The 22,970-nt window shown below is 40.2% G+C and overlaps 1 protein-coding gene across 5 annotated transcripts in view; it reads left to right on the top strand.

Annotated features, from left to right (window-relative positions):
- zfhx3b (zinc finger homeobox 3b) overlaps positions 1 to 22,970 on the top strand; it is a 288,945-nt gene that overhangs the window by 75,606 nt on the left and 190,369 nt on the right. For 3 of the 5 annotated variants that reach the window (XM_051939593.1, XM_051939597.1, XM_051939581.1), the window contains exons 1-2: positions 4,984 to 5,391; positions 21,660 to 21,694. The gene's annotated coding sequence lies outside the window, so the exon portion shown is untranslated. Of the gene's footprint in view, positions 1 to 4,811; positions 4,942 to 4,983; positions 5,392 to 21,659; positions 21,695 to 22,970 lie in introns of those variants that run through there. The other 2 variants (XM_051939586.1, XM_051939585.1) reach the window with 2 other exon arrangements.

The following is a 22,970-nucleotide window of genomic DNA, read 5'->3' as shown; positions in this document are numbered from 1 at the left end:
GATGCAGCCACCTGTCTCTTCCCAAGATCCCCTTCCTTTGTCTCTTGAATAATAAGCCTACATCCGCATACAAAATGGGGTAAGGAGAATGACCAGGGAGGGGAAAGTAGAAGGTGTTAGTGAGGGAAGCAAGAGATGAAAAAGTGGGGGAGAGAAAAAGAATATAAGACGGGAAAAAAAAACAGCACTGCAATAGAAGATGTGAGGGGGGAGGGAGGGGGTGTACGAAAAGATGAGAGAGGTGACCTTTTTCTCCCTGGCTTGCGTCTGGCCATCAGTAAGCAGCCATGTTTGAGAGGGAAGCCATTTTCTTGCCCCGCTCATTACTGTGTTTTATATTCAGCTGTGTTGGGATTCGCTGGTCACTGTTCAACCCTGCAGTCATGTCAGGCGTCAGTTGAAGGGTGTGCATTATGTCTGTCTGTGCGCGTGTGTGTGCGCGCTAGGTTCGAGGGAGGGGCTGTGAAGGGGAGCCAGGGGCACTCAGGATTAGACAGAAAGACCCCTGGGTTGGAGGCCAGAGCTCAAGTTCATCACTGCAGACAATGGAAAGCTCTTCAGAAAGAAATTGGGCTCTCAGTGATTTTGGCATCTGCGGTGTGGGGCTGCGCTACAAAACTCTGCTCTCACCCACCGCCATCACATCGACACCTTTGCTCTCGCCTGTCTCCTCTCAGTCCAGTTTGTATACCCTTGCGCTCGTCCTGCTACCTTAAATTATCGCCCGTAAGCGTCGACCAAATGCCACGGCGACCACGCGTGTGTTTATTTGTGCTGTTTTTTTTTGTTGGTTTTTTTTGTATGACTGTGTGCATGAAAGACGGAGGTGCTGCTTTTCTGGGCATGCGCAAGGGGTCAGACTGTGCTCTGAGTACAATACTTGGCGACAGTGCAACACACACAGCACACGCCACCACCATCAGTCCTCCTCCTCCTCCTCCTGCCCTTCTCCCAACCCAACCTCCTCCCTCTTTACACCCCTTCAGTAGGACATCTGCTCCCCCAGCGTAGCTGCCATTGTGGCGCTCCACACTAACAGGGGTTTTAGCCACTGGTGGTGTGAAATTAAACAGCCACCTCGTCCCTTGATGATAAGTGGCGTCCTGTCTTCATGCTGCGGCTATCTCCTGTCACACAGCACAAGGTCACGCTTTCAAGGGTGATCATGGGAATTAGAGTTCACTATTGTAAAAAAAAAAAACATGAAGAGTGAACAAGAAGGAGCAATGGTTGAAACTATCATACGAGGACTTCTTTTGATTTTTATTTTGCGCAATTTTTTAAATAGTTTTGACTGAGCCCCCATCTGATGCTGTATTGGACATGAATTCTACACCGAATCACCAATCAGGCTGCACCCATGTCCATTTTGCCTCCTGTTTTCATGAAAGCATACACACATGTGAGTGTCGCATAGTGGAAATATATTACTCGTAAAATATTCTGTTTGATACACAGGTGAATATTCATTCCAATTACGCATTATTCAAAGACCCACAATCAGAGAGGTACACTTAAAACGAAAGAGAGCCATAGAAGTAATGAAAAGGCTTTTCTCCTTGGCAAATTATCTTTTTGAAATTAATACTTAATATTTCAGTATTGTTATATATTTTTAATTCACCCTTTGCATTTTTGCAAATATAATGTATCCTTCCACATTCATTTCACTGCGCAGCCTTGATGAGTACTTCAAATGTGAATTAAAGCACTCCATTTTAAGAGGAAAATGAGTAATAATTCAAAGATATTAATAAAACATAATAATGCTATTCAGGAAAATTGAAAGTTGAAAAACAGAGGAGAAGAGAGGAGGAAACATTAACTCTCAGAGTGTTTAGTGATGTTTTATGTTACATGTCTGTGTGTCTTTGGTCAGATGGGCTGGTGAGGGGAACTAGAGCACTTCAACACTCATCCTTACATCTGACCACACATTAATATGAATTGTCTTGTTGCTGTAATTTCTTTCTCTTGTGACTTGTAACATGGTTGAGGCTGGCAGGGTGATGCAGAGAGGCAGAAATGTGCGACAGTGTGTGGGTCAGTGGTGGACACACAAGTGTGAGGATTAAAGGGGACTCTTGATCACTTTCTTTCCCCGTCCCATAAGATATCACTTTTTTCTCCATTCACTTAGTCTCTCTCAATTTAAGGTAGTTAAGCAAAGGAAATGAAATTCCTTTTTTCTTACCAAGGCTTTTAAAAATAATATTAGAAATTCTCATGATTATGATAGTATTAAAATGATTGAGATGGACTGTTAATGCCAATGGAGTCATTTTCCAGTTCTACTTAAGTCCTAATGGCAGTGATAGAATGGCCCGGCTGGGCCTTGGGCCACATCATTTCCTTTTGCAGGTACAGTAGATGGGCATCCTGTGGCTGAGGACCAAGCAGTTAACAGGCTCTACTGGGGACAGACAGCTGGAGACTCAATTAGACTTTTGTATAATAAAGTGCAGCACAGGGAGCATCACGTGGACAGTGATGAATCGTGTAAACAATTAGCTTTGAATATCTTTTGTAGATTTTAAGCTGAGTGACGTCATGCACATTACTTGTTGAATCTGTCTTTGTTTAAATCCGTTCAGTTTTACTTTTTCTGTGCTGTGGCTAAATTGACCATTAGGTCTTCAGCAGAGGTTAGCAGCTACAAACTGAATGATCTTGCTGGATGGTTGTGGTTCTGTTGTGTTGGTCTGTTTCTCTTGCTGCTGGAGAGAGACAGGACTGATAGTGCTGACAGAGTCTTGGGGGTCCACTCTGCAGTCATGACTCCTGCCTGGCTGTTTGCCCCCATGGGTGCATATTGCAGCAGCCTGTTGACCAGCGTGGCAACTCCAGCTTACACAGCCTTTTCCAGCCTCCCTCCCATCCCTGTGTCTGAGTCCAGACCCACAATAACCAACCTTTGGCCATTCCCATTCTGCCTTTATACAGGGACTCAGACAACGGACATTGTTTTGTAATTCATTATTCAGATTATTTAAGTCATTGCAGTACACTGAAGTAAAATAATAGTATAATTAAATTGTATATTGTTTTTTTTAGTTAATTTAACATGTTTTAGACTTTGAAACATATAATGGGATGAAATAGGGTTTTTGAAAGTGATGCTTTTCTCAAAGTTTCACTGAAGTGCATGAGGCCTATGTGTGAATTTTTCATACTTCAGACAAAAACAAAACCTGAAATGCTATTTTAAGTTTTTATTAGGTTTATAATGACATCTTAGAGTTCCAGTTATATGTTGTATGTATTTATTATATCCCTGAGATTTTTTTCTTTAGAGAAAACTAAAAAAGCTTGCCAAAAGGCCAGAAGTTATATCAGGGCTGTGTTTTAATCTTCTTGAATATTTATGAAGGGTTTTCAAAATAGAAAGGCAGATGTTTTCAACTTTTGTTTTTCAAAAATTCAGTAAAAGTTTTTTATTAAGTGTCAGTGTGTTGTTTTGGACCTACAAACTTATTTATTGTCTAAAACGCAGTTTATCCAATTGATCTATCATTTACTAATTGATCAAACAAATGATTAAATAACTGAAAGATATTGGCTTCACGTCACTCTGATGTTGTAGACTGAAAATATCTTTCTGTTAATATAATTTGATTACATGCAACAGAATTTGAGTAATCTTGTTACAAAAATATGTTAAATTAACTGAAAGGGACAGATTAAAATCAAATGCTAATTACTTCTGAAATTGCTTTAACTGAAATAAACTGGGCATTTCAATAATGATTTTATTTAAAAAATATATATTTTATCAAACTTTTGAAATTAAAAAAAAAATTAAAGGCAATAAATGTCCAGTCTTGTGTTGTATGAAATAAATGGTTTTAACGTATTCCATACTTAATGGCTTACACTTCTAGTGTTTTGATTTTTCAGTATTAGGGAATACCATCTTCACAAGTAGATGTGTTTTGGATAGAAACTCTTTTTTTTTCTTTCTTATGGGTTTTTATGATTGTCCACCTCACTGTTTCACTTTATCTTTGTTTTTCTCTGTCACTCACTCCCTGACATGAATACACACACACACACACACACACACACACACACACACACACACACACACACACACGTACGTGCACAGAGTGCTATAAGTCATTTTGATGAAAAAATGAGTGGCAGTGTGATTTGGGACAGCTTGGAGCCAGCAGTGATGTCATTAAGCAGCACCCTGGATGATAAGGCAATCCCAGCCACTGAATAAATAAATAAATTAAAATCATATCTTATGTATTCTTTTCTCCTCCCTCCAGACCCCCGCTATCCAAATCCTGACCCCTCATCTCTGCCTCCCCTCTCCACCTCCACCCCAGCCAAACCACCCCCAAACACACACATATCACAAATACACCCCTTCACTGCTGATGCTAGTCGCCACCAGTGCTCCCTTCCCCCGCGTGTCCACTGGCATATCAGGAAAAAAAAAATGAATGCAGCTTTGTAATAAATAATGCATTTTACTAATACGCATTCAGGTGGAGTCAGTCTTTGGCCCCATCTCATGCACATCCAGGGAGGAGAGAAATATAGAATCCAAGGAGGGGGGAAAGGCTTTTCGTCCCGAACTGAAATCGGTGACTGCTCGATAATAGGCTAAAACAACGAGCATGAGAGCGAAAGAGTGAGAGAGAGAGAGAGAGAGAGAGAGGGAGAGAGAGAGAGGGAGAGGAAGAGAGTGAGACAGAGAATGAGAGAGAGGGAACAGAGGAAGAAGAAGAAGAGGGGCGGTGGGGGGTGAGGGAAAGGGAGAGAGTGGCAAGCATATTATAACTCATCCATGTGGATCACCCTAGTAGATTGGGAGCAATCCCTTGTTGAAATTGTCTTCTAAACACTTAGAGAGAAGGAGACAGAACGGAGCGGCCAGCCCATCTCACTGTGCCTGTGTGTACTCTCACACTGCCTGCTATCCCAGCCAAGGTAGAGAGACCTCTGACAGACTGCTTGCGTGTGTGTGTGTGTGTGTGTGTGTGTATTTCACTTTGCTCTTGTGTCTGTGCTGTTGCCTATCTTGTGAGCCAGCCAGCTTGTATGAGTGTGTGCATGTGTGTGAGGGAGAGAGAAGATGTGTGTGTATGTGTGGGGTATTATGCACCCTGGATGTTGCCTCGTGCTTTAAACAGCTGCCTACAAGCCCAGGTAGTGCGCGCCGGCTTCTAAATAAGCAGCACATTCACCGTCCCCTTCAGGACGGGAGGCTAGGCTGCAGAGTGTGAAATCAGACTAATACAGTGGCGTAGGGCTGAGCAGGAGCTGGAAGCAGCTCCTGCATGACTTACTTAGACTAGAGGTTTAGAGGACAAGAACCAGCAGAAGAAAAAGAGGGGATTGGACGTCAGAGAGAAAAGGGAGGAAAAAAAAGACAGTAAGGTCAGTAATTTTTTTATTTTCTTTTTAATTTCTGCTCTGGTGATTTTTTTTTCTTGCAGTCTACAGTACTTTAAGTACAGTTAGTGTGGAGCTGGGACTGAGGCTGTGACTGCTGTGTTTTGCTGGAGAAAGTATTGATTCTTCGCAAGTTTGTGGGAAGTGTGCTCTTTTTGATCCTGCCAGGTGAGAGCAGATGGAAACACTGGATGTGGGGGGGCTGGCTTAGAGTGGCCCAACTCTTTACTTTGTGTGTGTGTGTGTGCATGAGAGAGAGTGTGTGTATGAGTGTGTGCAAGGGTGTATAGTGTTCTTGTGTTTACATAACTTTATGCATAGGTGTCTGGATTTAGTATGGAGTACATTATGTGCAAAAAGCAAATGTGCTTTATTTTATTTTTGGAATTTACAGTAACAGTCAAGTGTGTGTGTGCATGTGTGTGTGCTGGGATGCTGCCCCTGTCAGAGTTTCTGCCCAGTAGTGCTTTAGTGGAACAGATAACAGGACTGGAAATAAAATGGGTCGTGACAGACAAAAAAAGAAAGAAAGAAAGAACGAAAGAAAATGACTTTTTCATCGTCAGTTTGCGTGGACGGTGTTAAAAGTAGACGCCATGGACAGACAGACAGACGGACAGACAGGCAGACTGACAGTTTCTGCTCCAAACACACCGAACAGTCACTGTGTCATGTGGTGACGTATTACCCAATGAGACGGTCAGTGCATTCAGGTGCAAAACGACCACGTGACCATTGTGCACACACACAAGATGGTGTCCAAAAAAAGTTGTGCTTCCAATACAACGCTACACGTTTTTTGGAACTGTTCTCAGATCAAACTTTTACTTAAGAGTTTCACTAATAAGAAAAAAAAGAGTTGAGATTTAAAAAAAAAAAAAAAAAAAGTTGTATGGCATTACAAGATGAATTCATAAACACTTAACATGAGTTTATGATGTTGTAATTTTACCTTTTTTTTGTGACACCGTGCAGAAAAAAAATCTGGCAGTGGATGTATCTTTGCAAAGGAAGATTTTGAGCAGGTGCGAAATACTGATGTGTAGGTATGGGTATGTGCCAGCATTTAGATCTGTTTAGCCACACACAAGCACAGGAAAAGTGAAAAAGCCTGGACTACCAAATTGTCAGCAATACTAAAGACATCAACACAAAAATTTCAGCCATCCATCACAGCTGTCGGCCTGTTTCTGTGGCGACAGTGATTTATTCTAGGGCTGAAATCCATTTGGACTCTCTCTCTCTCTTTCTCTCTCTCTCTCTCTCACTCACTAACTCACTCACTTACTCTCTTACTCACATTCACTAACACACTCATAAACCCAAATACCATGCACACTAAACTCTCTGGCTGTTAATAAGTGTTGATGTTTTATTTTTTTTCCCACTTGCAATTATTTGGAGTTGACAAGTGTTGATTGGAGAATTATCTGTCCACTTACACAGCTGACATGGCTGTGGGGCAGGTGTTTCAAAATATCAAATATGTTTTTACTCTGGTCAGCGTGGGCTTCAACAACATTGATTTTTCTACTTTCAGGGTAATATTAACCCTGATAGTTTGGCAGTGCGACTATAAATAATCAGAAGAATCACAGTTTTTACTGACAGCCATTTAAAGCATCAATTTGGGATTTTTTTTATGGGGGCAGATTCATGACAATTACAAATTTAGTCTACTCTCACTCATATAAATGGAATGGGGAAAAAAAACATTAAACACCTCTTAGTATGATAGAATATAATTTAACAGCACCACTGACAACAGCCTTCAAAATAACTCTGAAGTTAAATCAACACCTCTCTAAAACTATTTCAAGAAAAGAAGAACTTCCTTAAAGGCATTTTTTTAATTGCAGTAATGACAAATTAGACTGCACTACATTTAGATAAACATAATGAACTAGTATACATTTAAAGCAGGTATATAAATATATTTTTCAGACATAAAAACATCACAATTTCCTTTTTTGTATATTTCATATTTAAGGCCTGTCATACTTGAGTGTTTACAGCAAGACAACCATGACAATTAAAGTTTGAATCAAAATATAGTTCAGTTTTTAAATAACTATTAATAGGTGTCTGTCTCTCATCAACAATGCTGTAGAGACTGAAATGAAGGCTGTCACACAGTGATGATCCAGATTCTGAGCTCCATTAATCCCACACAGGAAGTAGCAGGTATTCTTACAAGTGTACAAGACTATTTTGACATGTGTCTTAGCCATGCAGTTAGCTATTGTTGTGCTCGTGACACAAACAGAGTAAATGTAGAAACAGGAATCCAATCAAGATATGTAGTGGGTCTGGTTTCACACACACTGTGTGTTTGTGGCTGAGGATGAGGAGCAAAACAGATGCCTGCCACAATGCTGCTTTGCTCCCCTTCTTTATACCTCTCTCATTTAATTTCCTCTCTTTTCTCCACAGCTTCTCTGGTATTTTTTCATATGTCAGATGATAGCTCAGGTCCTACACCGTGCAGGAAGATTTATAAGTCAACACACTGCCCCTAATATCCCCCATCTGCCAACAAGCACACCCAGTTCCCTAAGCCCATGCTCTAGCCCTAAGCCTTGGCCCAAGCCCTATGACTGCGCCTAAGATTGGTGTGTTTATGTCTGCGTGTGTGTGTGTGTGCGTGCATGCATGCGTGTACGTTTGTTTGTGCACGCCGTCACGTGACTGTGTGCTGTCTGCTGCCGTATTGGCTGATGGGTATTTGTTCCACTGCTAACACATGATGATGCTAGTTTTGCAGATGCATGGTCAGGAGCTGTCAGCTTTTAATATGTTTGTCTGTCTGCACAGCTATCTGCGATGTTGATCTGAGCTGGTCTGTGTGTATCTGGAGTTGAGCAGAAAGTGCTGGGCTGTGTGCTCTGTTCTGGTCTGGCCTGTGTACATCTGGAGGGGTGAAGCTAGCGCTGAGACTGAGGCTGGCCAGAGAGGTCACTCAGGCACTGTGAGAGCCAATAGCCTGCGCACGTCTTGCAAGAATTTGTCACATAGCACACACTATAAACAGAGCATACAGTTATCCAACTGAGTAGAATGCCTGTACTGAATGCTGAGTACAATACATAACCAGTAGACTTCCATTTTTGGATATTTTTTTGTAAATCAGGACAAACTAAAATTATATGTATCATTTGAAATTGCTGGTTATATAACGATTTTTTTCTGTTGTTTCTCATTAGCATGTGTATTATTTCAGCCCAGTTACAGCCCCAGCCATGTCTGAGGCCTATGTGACTGAGACTGTCAGTGCTTCTGCATAGTGATTGAACTCCGTCTAAGGTCTGGGCCTTGCCATGATAACGTGCCAAACTTAGCTCTGCTCCTAAAATCCTGGATTAATGCTTGCTTTAAGAGCTTAACATGGTCAGCCATTCAAACATGCGCTGGATTGACTGGGCTACCCTGGTTGCCTGTTATCTCCTCTGGAGTTTTACAAGCACAGTAGTCAGTGCTGAGGAATTGTAGCGCCATCACTGTCTGTGTCTCTCCTCTCTGTACACTACTGATGTGGCATCCTTATGAAAATCCTGTTAAATCCAATTAATATTTTTTGTAAACACAATGTATTTCTAGCTTGATGAGATACACGATTAATATCAATTTTTCATTACATTCACATTTCAACTCATTTTCATTTAAATGCATAAGCATCCAATTTAATATATTTATCAAGTTAGTCTGATATTATTAATGCATTACAAGTGGAAGAAAACATTATTTATTTTACAACTTCTTATGACTAAATAGATTTGTTGATTTTGCATTATTATGTTTAATATTCCAAGGATTTGTAATACCAAGAAATAAGTTGATTTCTTTTGTATAAATATTATTAATTAAAAAAAACTTTAAGCCAGCAAAAATACTATTATGGCTGGTACAGTGTTGTGTTGCAGATTGTTATTATTGTATGTATACATATATTTGGAAGTATGACAAACACAGAGACATGAAACAGATGCAGGCTCGATCCTTCTTTCTTTCTTTGTACTTTTTTTCCTCATTTATTCAGGGGCTTTATATACCAAACAGGCACGCACATCATTTGTTTTTCACATGCCGGCTACAGAAGGTTCCTCTGTATTTTCGAACAGTATCCATCCTTTTCCCGGTTCTTTTGTGTGTAGCCTAGTGTATAGACAGATACAAAATATTAGAGATGAGCTATTTAAATTCCCCGATTTGGTTGTGAGGCTTTTGTTAGCATATGAATGCTGCTATGGCATTTAGTGCCTTTGCTTTAGTCCTTCGATGATACAAGCTCCTTCTATTGGCTTCTCACAAAGACTGGCATCTGTTCTCTTCCTATAAGATGTCCACCTCTCTGCTGTCAGTGTTGTTGAGCAACTAGGATTGGATGCTGCCCGCTAGTATAAAGTGTTTACTGACACTGGGAACGGCTGCCATCTAAAAAAGAAAGCGTCACTGCTGCTTTAGGCACAATTTTCCCGTCTGATGAAAACAGGTGCATCTATAAGTCTGATTTGCTTTGACGGTCAGAATTCTTAAGACAATGTGTCTGATGGGGACTGTGAAAAATGGCACAGCCTCTAGAAGTTCTGAAATCACATCAAGCAGATAGAGAAGCTGTTGCCTACAAGGGATTAGTTTAATTACATTAATGTTCCTGATTTATGAAATTCCTCTTGACATTCTCGTTGCCTCATTTGCTGTTGTTTCCACGTTTGTTTGCATGCCAGGCTGGGGGTTCTTTTGCCTTAAATCCGTAATATCCATTGGCTAAAAATACAATCACGCTGGCCTGTCTTGCACAATGTCTGCAGTAAATATGTGTGGTCATTCTACATCTTATTACAGCTTATTACTGCAGTCATGTGCATAATCACTTTATGCTTTTCTCACGTTTGAGTAACTTTTGCACCCTCATCTGTGAGCCCGACTCAAGATTGTGCTTTTTCAGCCACACTGTTTTATCCAGCGTGTCACCCAAATCTACAAGAGGAGAATTAAATCTTTGTTTCATTCCTTCTCAGCGATAAAAATAAGAGCATTGGCAGTTTACTGGGGAAAAAAAAGCTTCCTACTTTGGCCTTCAGGAAACAGAATTGTCTTTTGCGCATTATTTTATCATATTTTGCTCTTGACCTTATCTTTTGAATATGTCATTTTTTAATTTAAATTTTTTGGGGTTACATAATAAGAAAAAACAGTAGGATGCATAATGAAAAACTGTAAAAACAGCAGGTTGTAGGCAGGGTGGCTTGTTGTGTTCTTTAGCTGCACAAACTGAGCCTCTGAATGTTCCGGAGCAGAATTTCTCATGATGATGTGCGTGCGCGGAAAAGACCGAAGCCATGCTACGTGTTTGATGGTGTGCTGTGTCTAAGAGTAATGATGGTGGGGTTTGGTGCTATGTTGATTCCATCTTGGCTGTTCTGCAATAATTCAGGAGAGGAGGAGGGGGCGGGGTGGTGGGGAGGCACCATTTTACTCCTCCAATCCTCCTCCGCCACCACTGGAATATAATCCGCTGTCTCCTGACCTTCAAATCATGCAGTGCCGCAGTCATTTCAATTGGCCCGGCCGCCATTAGCGTGAAATGTCCTCTAGCCACTCTGCTTCTGCACATGGAAGATTTCCTTTCTCCCAGCATGGCTTCCCTCTTCTACTTTGCTCCTTCCCTCCATCTCGTATTCTCTCCACCATGCCCCCTGAAGCCTGGCTGCGATGGAGGGTGGGAACCTCTTGCACTAAGGAAATGAGCCACCACAGGAGATGCTGTTGGTCAAAAGACAGGATGAAAAACATTCACTCCATTAGACCCTCATATGTTTGCATTGCACCATGTTCCTTTAGAAGAAAGAAAAAAAAATAAACAACAACATATTTTAGCACATATCCAACTCAATAGATATTTGTTTCACAGGCTGCCACTTGAAAACGCCTAAGTGCATGCGTGACCTTTACAAATAAGCATGTCTTTGTCAGGCAGGATGCTAACATGCAAAACAATGTATTTGAAATATTAAACATTTTGAATTGACAGTTCTCTAAATCTGCTAAATTGATTGTATGATTTTTGAAAATTTGGATATTTTTTTTTAATTGAAATCAAAACGAGAACAAAAACATTCAAGCACACGCTGTATCGTAATATACTCATTCACTTTCAAGCGGTGCCTTTTGATTTGAACCCAGAGACAACAAATACGGCTTTTCAGTGTTTTAGACCAACAGTTTGTGGTCGCAAGGTTTGCTGGCACATGCCGAGGGTGGATAGATCCCTTGGCCAAGTGCATCACATCTAAGAAGCAGCCGGTGCCCTGCTTATCATACCGAATAGAGGGAAGAAGTATATATTGACTGGGGGCTAGAAATCACATGCCAAAGCTCAGCATGTGTTGTGTTGCTAGTAGATAGATAGATCAATTATTGAAAGAGGACATATTTGATATGATCTGAATATTAAAAATATATCAGAGGGCAAACAACATTCATGGCTGTCTTCAGATCTGCGCTGAGAGATGTGTGTCAAATCTCCAGGGAGATGCTTTATTCAGAAGGGTCAAGGGGTTCTCTGAGTGCTTGATAAGATGCAAGAAGTTTTTTTGTTTGTTTGTTTTGTATTATTTTTGTTGTTCATTTATAAAAAAAAAAGTAGTGAAAAAATGTCAGCAGCACCTTTCAAAATTATGTTTATTATCAGCGTTGCTTATAAATTATTTTTCCTCCATATTCATAAGTACAGATAAATATCCTATGACCCAGAATTCATCTCACGATAAAACACCATTACACAAACACGCATATCTCAACATCTCCGTATTTTTCCTGTTTCCCAAAAGATGTTGTTTTCCTGGTTGTGCTCTGAGTGATTTTGGCTCACCCTGTCACTGCTTATTATGCTTCTGGGACAATGACAATTGGAAATGTATACCTCTGTATACATATGCCTGGCTGTGTGTTAGCTTTGGGGAAACACTGACCCAGGTGCAGTGGGTGAGCTGATGAGATTTGTAATACACAGATAGCCATTGTGTCCCGTGGTCTTCTACACGTCCTCGTATGAAACCTTCCCTCAAGTCTATTTCTCCCTACTGGTTGTTATTACATACAGTGTATGTATTTATGATTAATGACCCCACTGGGATATATCCATAGTGCTATGACCTCAAGGTAAAATTGAAATGCATGCACTGGATGTAGAGCATTCGTATATTATTGCCCAATATACTTAGCAACCATTACATTTGTTGGCACTGGTGAAAATAAAACAGAGGGCTATGAGGTTTCAAATCAACAAGGCCACTCTAAGAAATGGACTTATTGGAATTGCATTAAGTTGATTAGACTGAGAAATGAAGACTATTTACAATGGAGCAGTGTTAAACACTCTTGTTTCTCCCAGCTATAGGAGTGCATTGACAGTCGGTCAGCATCAATTAAATCTCCTGATCTGTATATCCTGAGAGGCCGGACTTGTTGTCTTCTAATAAAGCCGGTCTGTGGCAGCAGAATGTTTCATTTCCTCTTGGAGATTGCCCTCAGTAATGCAGAGTGCTTATCATAGTCCTGGAAAAGGACTGCAACAACACAACATTCAGATGCTTGATACCCAGATCAACCTGAGGCCAGTGCTTACAGCACTTGTAAGCAGCAGTTGGACCTTTTTAGTTGCACTGAACCATGGGCATTTAGACTCAGAGAACCTCTTGTTTTTTTTAGTCAGGGCTGTTGTGTGTTTGGTTTAAATGTTAGAACGTACTGTGCATTGTCGAGGTAATTGTTTTGTTAAAAAATAATAGTATGGTTTTGAGTTCATGTTGTTTTTTTTGAGGAGGTTTGAGGGGGAAACATGGTATTTTGGGAATATTATGAGTGGTTGTATGTCTATTTGTGCAGATGAAAATGAAAAATGGGATCTGGGAAGGACAGGGTTGTGAGGGGGCCAAGCTGTCCCTGGCCATTCATTCTCTCTGGCCCCCCTGTCTAATTAATGGGCCACGTTCATACACGTTATTGCACCAGAGGGTCTGTCACTCATTAATCATGTGACCTTCTGTGGCACAGTTAATGACCTTGGAGGAGCAGATCAGCTGGAGATGGCTGAAGCTGTGGAATTAAATTGTTTCTGGAAGTGGTCATGGTCACATCAGGCACTTTAACAGCCTCTCTGCTCGGGCCCTCTCCTGTTACACCTCAGCCTGTGTCTCACCCATAGGTGCTTGCAGGCTCTGCCACAGGGATGGGCAGGGGGGATTTTTTTTTTTCGACGCTCGGGCTCAGGATTAGAGTAGGCAGGGGATGGAACCAATGTTGAACTCAAATCACTCAGTTATAACTTTATTGGCTGATTTCCTGCATGACCACTGCCTGTCACTCTCCAAATCACTCATAAAAGAGCTAACTTGCGCCAACTTATTTAAAAACTTCTCTCATCAAAGTTCTCTGTTAAGAGCTCAGAACTCTTCTTTCATGCTTTAATGAAAACTCAAAATTTTATCAAATTATTTTTCACATAGTTTCAATATGGGGCACAGAAATCCTATACCTCTGGAGGTTGCAGCTTCCTTGCAAATTGTGCTAGAAGTTAGTTTCTGTACAAAATACATACCAGCAGCTTGATGTCTGCCTCAGTACATATTGCAAAATGGTTTTGTTTATGTATTATATCACGACACAGTGTCCAGTGCAGATATAATTTAGAACTAGAATGATTATTCGAATAGACATATCAGTTTACAGTAACTGTGATTTTTTTTTTAGAATATAAGTCAATATGCACATATGCCATGCTAGATGAAAAATAAAGCAGTGCAAACAACATAGATGGGTTAGCAAAGCATGTAAAATAATTGTAAAATATAGGGCAGTATAAATTGACACACCTCAAGTAAACAGAAGTTTGACACACGTTTTTAATTGAGACTTGAAAGATGCAACTCAGGTGGCTTCCTTAATTTCCTCTGGCAGGAAAGCAGCCATTATGAAGAAAGCGCAGTCATCCTTAGCATCTGGATAGTGGAGCCGCCCGGACAAGAGTAATATCTTCCCTGCTTTGTGATCCCAGCTGCAGCTTTTCTCTCTTAACTGCCATCTAAACCACTGTTTTGGTGTAAATAAATGTGTGGCGAATTGAAACAATCAAGCCACCGTATAACAAAAGCTTGAGTCGTTGTGTCCCGTCCAATGAAATATTTGAAATTGCGTGCATGCTGTTCATTTGATTTACCAGTTTTAGTTTGTTGTCAAGGATGTCACTTGTCACAAATGCTCTCTGCATTTGAAAAAAAAAAAAAACAGTTTGATGATGCTGAGTTTAATTGTGAGCTTAATCATGTAACAATTTGCATCATATAGGTTTTAATAAAGCAGTGATATCAGCTTTCTGATGGCTTGTTATTGTTAAAGATGCAGAGAGAAAATTGGGTGTTGTCCACATATTTGCGACTGCTGATGTCGTGTCAAAGAATGATATCCCCAAGTGAAATTATGAAATGTGAAAAATCAGTGGGCTAAAGACAGAACCCTGAGGCACTCTGCAGTTTGTATGCTGTGCAAAGTGAAGTGAAAGACTAGTTAACAAGAAATATCCATCTATGGTTTTCAACAGCTGTTTAACTTTGCATATCTTTCTCTACAATGAGAATTGGAATATGTTGTATGTTTTCATAAAAATAAGTTATTATTAAACCTTTAAACATTCACACCAACTTTCATTTTATTTCACTTTTAAAATTTTTCCATTTCATCCCCAATGAGTTCCAAACACTGAACTAGCACACAGTAGGATAATATATTTAAAATAAAGTAATATCAGTCTCAGTATCAGGTGAAATCTGAAATTGTTCTATTTCTTAAGTGACGGCATATTAGGAAAGCAGTGAGTAAGGGTGATCATCATCCTGCCTCATGGCTGATGCAAGTACAACAGTTGTATTTTTCGATAGCTACCATATTTATAATTAACTATTTTGAGAGAAAATAATTTCACCATGTGTCCAAAGTTTAAACGATGATCTCGTTATGGCTGCCACCTCCTGTTCACAATCGCAGCATTAAAATGTTGGCTTTCTTCTCAGTGACATTGAAATGGAGGGATTTTGTTTATCCCCGTCTTTGTTTATTTAACATTTTGCTCAGCGGGGGAGTTTCAGATAGATTGTTTTCAAGACAGTCCCTGCAGACAGCGAGCAAACACTCTACAGCTTCATCAAACAGAACAATCTTCAACTTTCCCCTTCTGCAGTGTGCAGGGAAATGTGACTGAGAGGAACATCATAATGGAATATGATTGAAAATGATCGTCATAATTTTTCTGTCTGAGTCTGTAACAATATGCTAGCACTGGTTTTTTAGAGGATTTATTTAGAACCATGTGTAAGTGTACCCTTACACGGGAAGAAAAAAACACGGTGATGGATGAAAACAATTCATTTTCATGTGGCAAACATTTGCAAGTTGTGTTATTAATGGATTCACGCATGTGTGATGGATTGTAGATGCAGATGGATTGTTTTATGTCCTCGCTAAGAAAGCATCAACAGACACTGAGGTACATGAAATTCAACCTGAAATGCAGAAAAGGAACTAAAACAAATCTTTGTAAGCTGGAGAAGTGAGTCTACCCCTGTAAGAAATGAATTATGATTTGAGTTCATTTCACATGCGTGACTCCTCTTAGTGTAGATGTGAGTTTTGATGGTACCGCAGTTGCATTTTTTTTTCCATTTTAAAATACATTTTTTTTGTCAAAGGAAAATCCATTTAAGAAAAATGGCATGTTCACTGTCAGCGTACACATGTTCAAAGCTTGGTAGGGACAGTCATGAACCTTTGCAACTGCTCTCATTAAAACACATAAAATCAAACACACACACACAGGCACATATAGAGACTGGGCCATTATCCTCTCTCCCTCTGTTACCACCCTCTGTCTCTCTCATTTCTGTCTTCCTTCTATCTCTCCTTCCACCATCTTTCTCCTTGTTGCAAGTGCAGGCTTGATTAATATTTTCCACTGTTCTGTAACCATGGCAATAAGGTCACTGCATATGATACTTAATTGAATCTTCCCAGTGCTTTTGTGTGCGCCTCCAGTGTCCGGACAATAAAAATCTTCCACTGATGACTCCAAGCCCCTTCTTTTACTCCACTCCCCTCCATCTTTCTTTTCATTTTGTGCCCCATGAATTTATTCATTTGTTTCCTCTGCTACCTCTTTCTTGTACTTCCTTTCTTCCCTGGCCTCTCTCTGACCTAGTCTTCCTTGGCCTGTCATAGCGTTTTACTTTTTCCCCCCCTCAAACATTGTTCTTGTGCACGCCTTGTCCTTCAGCGGGATGGTGACATTGTCATAGCATAGAGCCATTTTTTTTAGCCTTTTATTCACACCCTTATGCTACAACAACACATGATGACTTATTGCTTTTTTCACGCCAGAGTTATACACAGGATGCAGGTCTTCTTTCTATGGCCTTTTTCACCCCGCTCATATCTTTTTTCTTTGTATGTTGCGTACTCCTTTTCCCTCAATGCAGCATTTGCATACTCAAATCAGTCTCAGGCGCAATCGTTAAATTGATTTCAAATGACACTGATGACTGAAGTGGCGAAACAAAAAGCCTGGCAGCCAGGAAACCACTGGGACACAAAGTGAGCCACTGACACAGGGTGCTCTCTGAGCAGGTGTTCTGATTAATGCCTAACAAATTGGGGTCCTCTAAGATCTGGACATAAGTGGGAGACACATTCCCTCTTCACACAACACATGGACCAACACATAAACACATGCTGACTGAGTCTTTGTTCATGCAAGTATGGTGGCTAATCCATGACAAGAGGGGATACCGGTTCACAGGGAGAAAACACTGGAGTGGATAAAGAGCGGAGGGGTGCAGAGGAGGTGGTCGTCCGTTTGGGGGAGCTGGCTTTTTCAATACCCCATGATGGACACAGGGACCAAATACATGCTTTATTGATGTTTGATTGTCCTGAATCAGCTGCGATAATTTTTCATTTTTTTGCACTTTTTTTCCCTCAGCTTTGCACACAGCTTTTTTCCAGGACAAAAGAAACCAACCATTTCGGTTTTATATTGCAGAGTGCGGCGAATATTATGCCCCAATTACCTCGAACAATACAAACAAATGAGTCATAATGAGATAACATTTAGAATCAATAACATATTCAAAGACAAAAAGATTGTTTTTTGCTGTGGTATTGCGGCAGGTCATTTTCCCTGAAAGGTCAATTTTTGTTAATGTTGCTCTATAGCGCGGGAGTTTATGCTAATAAAAGTGTGACAGTGAGCTTGAAGTAATCATTAGATTCAAATAAAACAGAGAAAGATGCAAGAAGGGAGACAAAAAATATATACACATCAGATTTGACATATGCACCATAAAATAACCATTAGCAGTTACCTGCAATCTGAGGCGACAGTCTATCAATAATGTCAGTCTGAAAATGGGACAGGTTTGTTGCTGTCTTTAAATCACCAGAAACTCCATATGGCAGAAGAGCATGCAGGTATAGGAAATGCATTAAGGCTGGATGTTAATGGGTGTGCTGGGAGCAGTGGGACACCACAGGAGGACATCGCTCACTTCTCACTGGGTCACAGAACTGAGACTTTTGTGTGAGCTGGGGCTCAGAATTAAGCACAGTATTCACAATGATCAAACTTAAGAGTTTCTTTGAATTAGTGTGTGTTTCTATATAATAGCAACATACAGAATAGATAGGTTTTCTACTCAAAACACACACATTCATTTTAATGCAATTTTAAATAAGCTAAGTTGTATTCAGCATGACATTTTACTATTCTAAAATATGATATGAATAAATTTGGCCAAAATTTGCATCCTATACAAGCTTTCAAAAGGATGTCTACTTTTTGCCTTTTGGTTTTTATAATTACAGTTATGAATATGGTAACCAACGGCAGAGTAATCTCTGTACAACTGTAGAAAATTATCGTATTAAAATGTCCTCTACCATTCAATATAAAGTATGCAATCTCCAAACTCAACCCCATACAATCCCTTTAGGAACACACAAAGCAAACTCTGTCACTTTCAAAGACATGCAAACAAGCGCAAGCAACTGCCCCTACCCCACACCCCTCCTCCCTAATGGGGCATTTGTGTACAATCAGACGTCATGTTGCATATGAATGGCCCTATTAATGAATGGGACATGCACACAGTGTCTGGCAGCTTTGAAAGCTGAGAGAAGAGCACGCTTCCTTTCTACTGCCATGTTTAATATGGAAGCACGTGGAGGCTATAGTATGCCCATCTGCTCCTCGCACACGCCCCTCAGCCGCCCTGTTTCTGCCATGTGCTGGCGTAACAGGCGAGCATTATCGCAACAAGTGTCTCCACATTACCACGCTTGCCAGCTCCCCTCACTTGGCAGCGAGCCTGCTAAGCCGCCTGCCCCCTTATGAGAAAAAGACTTGATTGTGCCAGGGGAGAGAGCTTAGGGGGCAGGCTGGGAAGAGGGGCGAGGAGGGGGATTTGATTTACATACTCCAGCTTATGTGACACTCATCTGATTTTAAACAGCTCCAAAGCAATTAAGGGTCATTAGTCCTTTTGTTTCTTGTTGTGGCACAATGTAGCAGTGACGGCATCTGAGGCGCAGTGCCCCCTGTGGGGGCTGCCTGTGGGAATGTCAGCGCTATGCAGGGTCTGTCTCTCACCCTTCCTCCCCCATTCATGTCTGCTTCTCTGCCACTGACACAGCTTTCCTCTGTGTGTAAACAAACACTCAGCACCAGCCTGGCACTGCAAGGGAAGACACTTTGGCAAAGACCCAGCTCTGAAGTATGCAGGTGGTGCAAGCTCAGGGGGGCACCGGCTGCTTTTTTCTCCATTTGTCCTGATCATGACAATGATTTCTTTTACATGATATAATGTAAAAAATTTGGAGCGTTCAATTGTTTCAGGGGAAACATGTATTAGCACAGTGTAAAATGGTTGAATTTTAGCGCTACTTTTCATTGTATGAGCTGCACACGGTATGATGGCTAATGTCCTATAAATCTATTAGATGTGTTCAATATAACATGTAAATCCAAATAGCTACACAATTTAAGACAAATTATGAATTTGTTTTTTCACGCAGATGCAGCAGTCGTCTCTATTTTCATTGCTTTCTTTATGCTGACTCTGCACTACTTTGACCAGCGAGTGGGAATGAAGAATATGAAATAATTCAAAATATGCTCCTGAATATAATAGCATTCTAAAGAGTGGATGTGATGAAGCCGGTATTTTAAATAAGATATAATGCAGAAAATAACATTACCTCAAGGTCAATCGTGCAGCTGTAATGAAGGCTGGGATGTATTCTTCAGTATGTTTACGTCTGTATCTTCCATTACTCAGCAGCCAGTGTTGTGTTAAGCACCCCTGCTACTGTGAAAAGGCATCAAAGGCAGCAAAAAGACAGGTATGGTATGGAATGTCAATGCTCACATGTCCATTTGTGTGGCTGTAAGACCCTCCTCAGTTGGTATAGAAAAACACTTACTGCTAATGTAAATAGCAAGGCAGCATAAATCAGGAGACACGCGCAGCCCGGGAGAATATCGTGTAATAGTTATTGCAAAATGAAGTGGCATTGGGATCAATATCCCACTATATCTCACTCTGGCGTAATGGCGCAGAGGGAAGCTGGAGGCCAAGGGAGTCTGGTCCCTCCACCCCACCATGGGCCTATAAATCTGGCTGACCTGCAGCCCGCTTATTAAAGTACATACACAATCAGCAGCAGCCATCCAAAAATACAAGCTTACTTACTGACCTGGAGTCAGGGGAACGGATGCTTTTACCTTGTCTGAGGGCAGGGGTTAAAGCCTGATTGGCATCATCACACTATAGCATACAGTGAAACCTAGCTGTGTTAGTTCAGCATTAAAAAACACGAATATAATTTAAAAATAAAGTACTGATGCCATCACCAAAGGGAATACTGCAGATGAGTTTCTGACTGTTGTTGTAAACCCACTGTGCTGTGTGGAGGATCTTATATTCTGTTTATTAATAAATTAATTTGTCTGTTTGTCTTTTATTCATTGTATCTTAAGGCAAAACTTTTCCGCTGCCAGAACGAGGCGAGCAATTATGCTCTCTAAGCTGCGGCTTATTCACCAAAATTAAACTATGGTGTATTGTTCACTGAGGAATCTGCAGTGGTGTCAGTAATTATTTCATAATAAATGAATGGAGAAAGGAAATTATTTTCAAGGTCGTGATTCCGAGGTTGAGCTTCTCCCTCTCGAAAATTGTCTGTTCGATTTCAAATTTGAATTTTATGGCTACACAAAAACAACTGGTTGGTGTTTGCTTTTGGTACAGCGTTGAGATTAGTCTGTTGTTGTGTTGCTCATGTGTTTGTGACAAGGGGACATTTGTCACTCTCACAATTATACATAGACACAAACAGCGAGAAGAAAATAATTTATTAAAATTGCAATGTTTGTAGCAGCAGTGGACGTAAAAAAGCAGATTCTGAAACTGTTTGTATTTGAGTGGGCAATGTTTTGTAGCATCTAATAGTGTGCAGTATACTTTTTAGTAGCCTGGTGAGACAAGTCAGATATTATTCTCTGTGCTATGGTGACTGAGTTGCTGCTTGAGAAGCGATGATTCTAATGATTTGAAAAGTAGACCTAAATTTTGGATGACTAAGGAGCAATGTGCTGCTGGAGTCTGTTTTTTTTTCTTCTTTTTTTTTGCCTGAGATGCTGTACAAAGTGTTTGAATGACTGGAGAATACAGTGGATGTAGAAAAGAGGAGCAGTTTTTGATTTACATCTATAATTTTTCCTCTTTGTTTTCTAAGAAAGAGGAGTCTTTTAGGTGGCTTTTATGCATTTTATGCATAATGTGTTTGTGGAGTGTCCTTTTTCTTACCCTCAGGTTGTAATATAACTTCATAACAAACAGTACTGAGCCTGCAGACAAAAATGAGTGCAAAATAACAATATAATGATAGTGGCTGTCTGTGACTTCCCAGATTATTCAGGGTTTTTTTCATGTATATATATATGATCTTGTTGCGAGCTTAGTACAGCCTTGGGGCGGATGTTATTGGTCACTAAGGAGAATGTTGGCAAAAGGTTATGAATAGTAACTGTAATAAGCTAACAGGAACTGCGAGACTTGGAGTTTGCTTTTGTTTCTTTAAAGATAATTGTTTGATTTATGTACGATTGAAGAATGTGGATAATGACACGCTTCTCTTATGTTTTGCAGGACTGTGAAGGAAGATTTTCTCTGTTTCACAGTTGGTAAGTGTTCCCTTCAAAGTTTTATTTGTCATTGTAGTTACACCACGTGGAAGGGACTTTGAGGTAGTTTGTATTTTGTAGACTTAATACCCAAACAAACTCTTGATAACTTGATTAAAAGGAAGTTGACGCTGAAGAGAGAGAGTTTAAATTTTGAGAGGGTATGTGCCGAATGTTTTTATTGATACATCCATTACATCTACATCTCCAACTAATTGTAATTCATTATAATAGTTATATAACTTGATGATAAATGAAAGCAAAAACTTAATCGCATTGTTTGCTCAAACAGTGGGTGGCGGGGAGTCATCTAATGTTGCAAAGAGAGAATGCAAAGCAAAATCTGTCATTTTTAGAATTTGCAGAAAACTGATTGTTTCACTAAATCATTAAGTTTCATTTAAAAAAAAAGCTTTATGCAAAAAATTGCAAATTTTGCTGATTCTTTGAAAAGTAAAAAGGTAAATAAAACCCCTGCGGTTAATTGTATTTTTTAAAAACTCTTCATATTAATTATTATTTTATAAATGTTAAAACGAAAATAAATTAAATGAGAAATGTGTAAACATGTGAAGTCTTACACATGATGAACTCGGTTATGCTTATTTGACTTATCAGGACTTGTAAGATGTGAAGAATAGTTTAGTCATTTTTAGCTGGTGACCACTGACACCTTTATCAATATCTGTGACTCTTCAGACCTCGTGGTAACACTCAACATCTTTCTGGGCTCCTCTTGGCAGCCAACTGAGGATCTGAAAATGAAGCTATTTGATGCCTACAAAGCGGAGGAGGGCTATAAAAAATATCAAAGCGCTTCCACCTTTCAATTTCCACTGTCTGAAATGTCATTAAGAAATGGCAGGAACTGTGGAAGTCAAGAGATCTGTTAGACCAAGAAAATGTTCAGACAAAACTGCATGTCTGCTGGGCAGAAAGGCAAAGCAAAACCTCCGAATGACTGCAAAAGAGGAGCTTGAAGGTGTCGCTGCTGACACAGGAGTGGCAGCACACTATTCCACTGTGCAGCAATGATGTACGAACAGGATCTGTGTGTAAGAGTAGAAAGAAACCAACCTTACCTGTGACCTCTTCACAGACGTCAACATCTGAAGTATGCAAAACAACATCTGGATAACACAGAGTCATTTTACAAGCGCTACATCTGTGGACAGATGAAAGCAGAAATGAGCTCCGTGTCCAAAATCACCAAAGGCACGTTTGGAGAAAAAAAAGGATTTGATTAAAACAACACCAGCTTTTGAGAGTGGAAATG

This window comes from Acanthochromis polyacanthus, chromosome 2 (genome assembly GCF_021347895.1).
Source record: "Acanthochromis polyacanthus isolate Apoly-LR-REF ecotype Palm Island chromosome 2, KAUST_Apoly_ChrSc, whole genome shotgun sequence".
In the NCBI taxonomy this organism is placed as follows: Eukaryota; Metazoa; Chordata; class Actinopteri; family Pomacentridae; genus Acanthochromis; species Acanthochromis polyacanthus.
Note: the sequence above shows the minus strand (reverse complement) of the source record. Positions and strands in the feature narration are given on the sequence as shown.